At 47.5% G+C, this 7500-nt stretch overlaps 1 protein-coding gene across 3 annotated transcripts in view; it reads left to right on the forward strand.

Annotated features, from left to right (window-relative positions):
* The window catches only part of raraa (retinoic acid receptor, alpha a), a 206287-nt gene that overhangs the window by 54837 nt on the left and 143950 nt on the right, over positions 1 to 7500 (forward strand). For all 3 annotated transcript variants that reach the window (XM_084078015.1, XM_084078016.1, XM_084078019.1), the window contains exon 2: positions 3214 to 3338. The gene's annotated coding sequence lies outside the window, so the exon portion shown is untranslated. The remainder of the gene's footprint in view (positions 1 to 3213; positions 3339 to 7500) is intronic.

Here is a 7500-nt window from a genome sequence, read left to right on the forward strand (position 1 = left end):
TCAGTTTTACTCCTCCCCTTTCTTAGTCCACTTCCTTCTGGGTGCTTTTGTATTTACTTCATGCTGACGGATTCTGCTGCTGTCAGAATCTGTCTTGAAAGATTCATTAATTTCAGTGTTGTTGTGTGTTGCCTAATGGTGCAAACTAGCCAGGGCTGCATGCCTCATCATCGCCGTTAGGCTGAGTGACCCACCAGTGAGGTAGTCCAGTGGTTCTCAACATGTGGGCCGGGGCCCAATGGTGGGCCGTCGGGATATTGCAAGTGGGCCCCCAAATAATTGGCAAAACACTAAGATTTTGTTGATAATATAACCCTAAGCCTAACCCATAACACAAAAAATATATATATATTTTTTTTAAATGTCATGGTATTTTTTTCTTTAAAACCTTGAAAAGTATACTGCATTAGTTCCAAGTCGGAACAAATTCGATTGATTGGTCATTAAAATAAACGTGGATGGGCCACGAACGCTATCGGGATTTTCAAACCTCTGCGGTAGTCAACAGAAGGGTGGAGCCCCCCTCACGCACACACACGCACATGCACACGCACGCGCACACTCACACATAGTCAGCCACCTTGTCAAAGGTGAAATGAAGCAATAGCCTTCTCGTTTTCTACAACATGTTTGACAGCTGCCCTTATTCTCCACCAACAAATCCCTTCTCAGAGAGAGAGAGAGAGAGAGAGAGAGAGAAGAGAGAGAGAGAGAGAGAGAGAGAGAGAGAGACTTGAGTGTGGTGCACTACTACATATCGTTTGGAAAAAGAGTGGTGTTGTCTCTCCATTTGTGATGCAGCACATAATCATTACCTGAGCTTTCTGCACGGCCCAGAGAGAAAGAGCGAGAGAGAGAGAGACGGAGAGACTCAGAGAGCGTGTTTGTGTGTGTTTGTGGTATGCAGGCCACTGTAAATCTTTCAGTGCATTTACTATTTGACATGAGGAGAGAGACTGAGAGGAGGCAGAAACAGACAGTGAAAGAGAGGGTCCATGTACTCCAGTTCCAAACCAAAAGAAGACCCACAGCAGGATGCCCTACAGGCAGCTAGCCCAGCCAACACACACACACACACACACACACACACACACACACACACACACACACACACACGCACACGCACACACACACAGGGTGGGGGTGGTGGAGAAAGCTGAAATATGAAACAGTTGAACCTCACATCAGCACATATGCAGGGAGAGGGGAGCCTACACACGCATGCATACATACATACATACACATACATGTGTACGAACTGTACAGTACATACATACATACATACATACATACATACATACATACATACATACATACATACATACATACTCACTCCCTGACTACTGTGTGTATGCATGTCTTTGTTCTGTCTGACTGTCCTCTTGGCAAGTAAATCATAATGGATCTCATTATCCAGCTGGGCCGGCTTGGTGGGGCCTGTCTGGCGGGAGATGATAGCTGGATGGCTGAGGGGCTGCCATGAGACACGCACACACACACACACACACACACACACACGCACACGCACACGCACACACACACGCTCTCAAACTATCATATCCATGCTTGCGTGCATGGTGACAGATATGCAAAGCTAGCTCAGGATGATATACTGTATATGTTTCATGCTCACTCCTAATGCAGACGCAAGAGCATATACTACTTTTGTTTCATACACGCACACGCACACACACACACACACACACACACACACACACACACACACACACACACACACACACACACACACACACACACACACACACACACACACACACACACACACACACACACACACACAGAGCCCATCCAGACACAATGGACATTAGCTGCTCAGCTTGCAGTCAGACAGAAGGCGAAGGGATGCAGTGTGGAGGGAGGCAGGGAGGAATGAAAAATGGAACTTATCCTCTCTCTCTCTCTCTCTCTCTCTCTCTCTCTCGCTCCATTTTCCCCACTCCTCCTCCCGCAACAACATCCCCCCCCCCACTCCCCACCCCACCTGCCCCCTCATCCCATATCTGTCACTTGTTTGGAGGACACAGGCAGTTGCGGGTTTGTCCCTCGAGGTGAACAGCGGCTATAACGCCGCCATCTTTTTCTCTGTTTTTTTCCTCTCTCTCTTTTCTCTCTTATTTCTTGTCTCTTTTTTTCCTCTTCTTCCTGTCCTCCATATCAGCGCGCAGGTCTCCCCATGTAGGACGTAAGCAAAACTATGAATCACTGGGAGGGGGCCGGCGTACGCAAAATACATCCACTGCTAGGGTGTGAAAAATGTACGCGCCGCGACATAGTAAATCACACACACACACATACACACACACACACACACACACACACACACACACACACACACACACACACACACACACACACACACACACACGCTGTACATAAATAATACTTTTTCTGGAGGTGTAGCGTCATGGGAAGGAGGGAGCTGGTGGGTTTGCTCGTGGTCGTGGCGCGGTTGGGGCCTCACGCCATTTGTCTGGACGTGACCATTACCAGAGCCAATTACTGGCTGGGCGTACAGGGCGGACAGCCAGCCAACAAGCTAATGTTTTCCCATCATGCCTGACCCCCCCCTTGCCCCCCCCCCACACACACACACACACACACACGCACACAAATATACGCACCACCCTCTGATCACCCACTAACAAAGCCCTGATCATAGGGAGGAGGGTGTGTGTGTGTGTGTGTGTGTGTGTGTGTGTGTGTGTGTGTGTTGGGGGGTGGAATGGAAGGCCTGAGGCGATCCATCCGCCCCCGCTACACACGCACACACACACACATATGCAATCCTACCGACTGACTGACTGACTGATACAGCTAATAAACTTTCATTTAAGCTAATGTTCCCATTTCCTCCCCTCCCCTCTCTCTCCCTCTCTCTCTCGCTCACTCTCTCTTTCTCTCTCCACCCTCTCTGTTTCTCATCTGTCTTTGGCAACCTCCCTTCTGTCTTACATTTCACTCTGCTTCCATTTATTTTTTCACTCTCTCTCTCTCTCTCTCTCTCTCGCTCTCTTTTGCTCATCTGCCCATCCTTTCTGCTGCCTTACCTTTCACTCCCTCCCTTTCCACTCCGTCCCTCTCTCTCTCTCTCCCCCTCTCTCTCTTACCACCTCCCTCCCCTCTTCTCTCTCTCTCTCTCGGTCTCTCTATCCTTATTCCCTCTCTCTCTCTCTCTCTCTGTCTGTGTGCCAGAACACAGGATTTGTCCATGCGATCAATGTGGGCAGCCAGCCAGCCGGAAGCCCAGTTGGCTAGCCAGCACACCACTCAATCAGTCTGAGCAGCAGCACACAGGGTCCTGCTGGAGACCACCACAGGTACACACACACACACACACACACACACACACACACACACACACACACACACACACACACACACACACACACACACACACACACACACACACACACACACACACACACACACACACACACACACACACACTGGACAATGTACACGACGTACAGTACACACAGACAGTGTGTACACCACATTCTACTCTCCTAATGAATGGATATACAGTACACATACTACAGTAAACATGCACCCACTAGGTTTTATGTAGTACACACCAAAGCTAATGCATCAAACTGACTGCATCACCTTGTGACTAGTAAAACCGCACACACGCACACACGCACAGGCACACACACACACACACACACACACACACACACACACACACACACACACACACACACACACACACACACACACACACACACACACACACACACACACACACACACACACACACACACACACACACTGCACCCGAGAGGAATGTATCACACTCTATGTATCATGGTTGGAAATGTCTACACACACACACACACACACACACACACACACACACACACACACACACACACACACACACACACACACACACACACTCTAATGTAATGTAATAACCTAATAACCTCAACAAAACAGGAATTATTTAAGAAAGGTATGGGGAAAGGCACAAAAGCAAAAAGCTCTTCTATTGTAAACATGTTTTTTTTATTACAGTGCGTTTTCAATCCATATGATATTCATAACAGGGAACTCAAACTATTTAATGAGCATACTGTATTAGGGAATGTATTGTCTTCTGATACTGATGCTAATATTGGTCAGGGTACCTGTTCAGTTGGATATGGAACTAGGAGGAAATATATTTAAAAAATGGTGTCCTCTTGGTGAAACTCCTCAGGTCAGGTGAAAGGAAGCACCCTTGGCATCAAGCCTATCAGAGGAGACACGTGCTTATTTCTGCTCTCCCTAGTAGTACCTGTAGGAGTAACAGTCTGCTCTCCCTAGTAGTACCTGTAGGAATAACAGTCTGCTCTCCCTAGTACTACCTGTAGCAGTAACAGTCTGCTCTCCCTAGTACTACCTGTAGCAGTAACAGTCTGCTCTCCCTAGTTCTACCTGTAGGAGTAACAGTCTGCCCTCCCTAGTACTACCTGTAGGAGTAACAGTGACGTGGGACTGGAATACACGGGAAGTTGGGAATTGGCATAACGTCTAAATTGGGAGAAAAATAACATGGAAAAAAACAAAAACAACAATGCCGTTTATTTGTAAAAGCAGAGAGTGCTGTTCAAAGTAGTTTATACTTAGACAGCTAGATGCTTAAAGACGAGCCGGGGGGGGGGGGAGACACATAAAAGTCTTGACAGCATCTCTGTGGAGCAAACACATTAAATCAAAACCAAATTCCGGCGAATCAACAAAATGTCACAGAATAAAACGTGACTCCCATTTGTGCGAGCCCACAGGGAGTGTTTTGGCTATTTCCTCTCTCTCTCTCTCTCTCTGGCTGCAGGCCCTCAATCCTCAAATACTGTAGGTGCTATGATAATTAAACGCACAGACAGACACACCAGCTGCCATGCTCCTTTGGTATTTATAGCAGTCAGAAGGCTATTGTCTGGGGGGCCCATGCACGGTTGGCTCTGTGTGGACGTGTGTGTGTGTGGTTTGCCTTCGCATTGGTTACTCTGTGTGGGTGTGTGTAGTGGCTCACACATGCTTTCTGGACACACTTTTCCTTTCCCCCCGCATATTGTTTAGTGTTTTGTGGTTGTTGTTGCTTTTACAGTTTCGGTTGGAGCAGCTTTCTTTCACTCTCTAGGTGTGCGTGCGTGTGTGCGTGCGTGAACAAGCTTGCATCAATGATGCATGTGTTTTGCATCAATATGTTGGTATAGCCCCCCTGAGTGTGCGTGTGTATTGTCTGTTGGTGTTGTAAGCCGTTGTGTGAAGCGCTGCATCAGGGTGTACAGGAAGCTGAATTTCAACCCATGAGTTGAGCGACCATGTCTGTACATGGCCTACCATTTGAGCTACCATTTAACGTTTAGAAGAGTTGGTTCTCAACCTTTTCTGGATCAGGGCCCACTTGAAAAATCATGGAAGTTTATTTTATTTATTTTAATGATCAATCAATCGATTGTGCTCCAGCTTGGATCAATGGGAGTAACGTAGTATACTTCATGTTCTTATTTATTGGTGTTACAATGAAAACATAGTTTAAAAGAAAAGCTACTTTTTTATGTTAATGTTATATTATCATTTTAATCGTATTTGCCAATTATTTGGGGGCCCACTTGCAATACCCTCGTGGCCCACCAGTGGGCCCCGGCTCACAAGTTGAGAAGTTTAGAACAAAAAGCACTCTCTCTCACCACCTGTCTGTCTATAAGCATGTTAGCCAAAAAACACATGTATTTAGAATGGTATTTATGACGCACCGGCAGATGATAAACGGTTCCATTTCTTCTGCTGTTGTTCCAACACATTAAAGGTAAGTCCACTTTAGAGGAAAAATTCAACTCTTTTTTTATTTAACCACTTAAGCCCTCTAGACTTAGTCAGTTGGACCCGAGTTGAAATCTCCCCAAAAATAGCCGATCTACAAGCTCACAACGGGTCGCAACACATCAACTTGTAATTACCCCCAGAATCTGGATGCTGGGGTTCAACTGGTAAAAAAAATGGGGTAATGGGGGTTCAGGAGCCCCCCTGAAATTAACATTGATTATCTCCCTCTCTCTGCTCCGGCAGTAATTGGTTCCCCAAGACCTGGAGTTTTTTTTTAAAGAATATACCAGTGTAGTTATGAAACAAATAACATGCTGAGCCGAGCAGCTAATTGAAATCATCTCCTCATGTGCCACAAGTCAGGAACCATTAAAATGGATTAGGCCACAACGAACGGCATTTAGCGCTGTAAATCAGGGTCATCGGATGGAACCGGGGGCCAGAGTAGAAATCCCCCTGTGTGCTCTGGATCACCTGCTAGATTAGAACTCCCCTGTGTGTGTGTGTGTGTGTGTGTGTGTGTGTGTGTGTGTGTGTGTGTGTGTGTGTGTGTGTGTGTGTGTGTGTGTGTGTGTGTGTGTGTGTGTGTGTGTGTGTGTGTGTGTGTGTGTGTGTGTCGTTTAACAGAAGGGGCATTGACAAGGTCTTATTACAAGGTCTTATTGGCCATTGGGAGCGAATGGCCTTGGCACAGTGGTGCTCTGGAGTTGACCTGAGCTCTCTGTTCCTGTCGATGGCTCCCGATAGCTTTGACATGTGAGAGAGGGAGAGAGAGAGAGAGAGAGAGAGAGAGAGCCTTGGCTTGCACAACAGCCATAATGTTATCAAGCCATCTCTCTTCTTTACACACACTGCTCCACAGGGATACCCCCCCTCCCCCAATTCAGACACATGTTCCCTCTCTTACCTCGCTCTCTCCCACCCTGTGTCTGTCTCTCTCTCTCTCTCTCTCTCTCTCTCTCTCTCTCTCTCTCTCTCTCTCTGAATGGCCTTTGATGTTGCCGCGGTGTTGCTCCACGTTGAGTAAAAGGAACAAAGAAAAAAACGGCCTATACATGTTCTAAAATTTCACCCTCCCTCCAAAATAAAAAGAGGGGGGGGGGTGTATGTGTGGAGAAATGGGTAGAAAGAGGCAAAGAGCCGCAATGAAACATCCTCCCGGCCGTGAATTATAGACGTCTGTTTTGTGACAACAGCTCTTCGTGCAGAGTTCCCCTCCGCGGGTTCCTACACGTCCATCTGCAGCAGTTTTCCCTCGCGACGCGAGCCGACTGCAAAGGCCCCCCACCCCACCCTTTACCCCACCCTACACCCCACCACCAGCACCAACCAGCACCCAGTGCACCCCTCCCTTTCTTCCAATCCATATAGGAAGGGAGCGGCTGACGCACGCCCATCCATCCCAAGGTGTAGGGGCTCCTATATGGCTGCGTGGCAGACAGTCTCAGTATTTTTTAATAAGACGGGCAATAACAATAAATCCTGTGGGCTAATCACCCGGCCCTCTCTCTCTCTCTCTCTCTCTCCCTCTCTGTCTGTCTCTCCCTCTCTCCCTCTCTCTCTCTCACTCTCCCGAAAGCGTTGCGCTGCTACTTTACCCAGCCGCTGCCTTCAATTACGCCATATATCACGCGTCTTATCTGGGCGTAGGTTTGATGGAGTGTA

Source organism: Gymnoscopelus microlampas (genome assembly GCF_963454915.1).
Source record: "Gymnoscopelus microlampas genome assembly, chromosome: 14".
In the NCBI taxonomy this organism is placed as follows: Eukaryota; Metazoa; Chordata; class Actinopteri; order Myctophiformes; family Myctophidae; genus Gymnoscopelus; species Gymnoscopelus microlampas.